Below are 1449 nucleotides of genomic sequence, written 5' to 3'. Positions count from 1 at the left end.
AGAAATCTGAATAAAGTCTGTAGATCACTTAATAGCATTATTTCAATGTTAACTTATTGGTTTTGACAAATGTAAAAAGGTTAGGCAAGATGTAATCAACAGGGGAAACTGGATGAAGGATACATGGGAACTCTATACTATTTTTCAAACTTCTGTAATTAAAAACTTATTTCAAAATAAAAAGTTTACTTAAACAGTTTTGTTGTTGTCTGAAGACAGTTAGGACTTAAAGAGCCTGAAAGTGCTCGCTTTGACAGCACATATACTAAAATTGAAATGATACAAAGAAGATTAGCATGGCCCCTGTGCAAGGATGACACGCAAATTCGTGAAGCATTCCATATTTTTGTACATATATACAATGGAATATTACTCAGCCATAAAAAGAAACGAAATTGAGTTATTTGTAGCGAGGTGGATGGACCTAGAATCTGTCATACAAACTGAAGTAAGTCAGAAAGAGAAAAACAAATACCGTATGCTAACACATAAATATGGAATCTAAAAAAAAAAAAAAATGGTTATGAAGAACCTAGAGGCAGAACAGGAATAAAGATGCAGATGTAGAGAATGGACCTGAGGACACGGGGACGGGGAAGCGTAAGTTGGGATGAAGTGAGAGAGTGGCATAGACTAATATATACTACCAAATGTAAAATAGATAGCTAGTGGGAAGCAGCCGCATAGCACAGGGAGATCAGCTCTGTGCTTTGTGACCACCTAGAGGGGTGGGATTGGGAGGGTGGGAGGGAGACGCAAGAGGGAGGAGATATGAGAATAGATGTAGAGGTATAGCTGATTCACTTTGTTATACAGCAGAAACTAACCCAACGTTGTAAAGCAATTATACTCCAATAAAGATGTTTTTTTAAAAAAAAAGAGAGCCTGAGAAAAGAGCGTGCATTGAAGTGAGCCCGGCATTATGCCCAGCTCCACTTTGAGGCATTAACCATAGGGCTAACTAGTGCCATAGGGCTAAGAGGCTCAGGAGCTTCCCCTTGGCTCTTTACCGATTCATAAGCACTATTGGGCTCCAATTAGCATCCCAGAAGAGCCACACCCTAGGAATAAAGGTGAAATGGAAATAGCCTGATTCTTCAAAAGACTAAAACTCACTTTCAAACCAACTCAGACTCAGACTGGATTAAGGTAATCTGCATTTATTCAAACTAACTGCTAGAGGCAAACGTAAATCCTCTCTGAAGGAAACTAATACCATGAGAGCCTCAAATTATCTATACAATATTTTTATACACAATGCCTAGCATCCAGTAAAAATTTAAGCGATATGGGGTCTTCCCTGGTGGCGCAGTGGTTGAGAGTCCGCCTGCTGATGCAGGGGACACGGGTTCGTGCCCCGGTCCGGGAAGGTCCCACATGCTGTGGAGCGGCTGGACCCGTGAGCCATGGCTGCTGAGCCTGCGCGTCCAGAGCCTGTGCTCCGCAATG

At 41.5% G+C, this 1449-nt stretch overlaps 1 non-coding gene across 1 annotated transcript; it reads left to right on the top strand.

The window, feature by feature from the left end:
- The first annotated feature begins 241 nt into the window (after window positions 1–241).
- LOC115840334 (U6 spliceosomal RNA) lies at window positions 242–348 on the top strand. Its single transcript, XR_004034433.1, has one exon. It is a non-coding gene; the product is annotated as a U6 spliceosomal RNA (small nuclear RNA).
- Window positions 349–1449: the final 1101 nt, after the last annotated feature.

Source organism: Globicephala melas, chromosome 19, assembly GCF_963455315.2.
Source record: "Globicephala melas chromosome 19, mGloMel1.2, whole genome shotgun sequence".
Classification (NCBI taxonomy): Eukaryota; Metazoa; Chordata; class Mammalia; order Artiodactyla; family Delphinidae; genus Globicephala; species Globicephala melas.
This window is presented reverse-complemented; position numbering and strand designations above follow the sequence as displayed.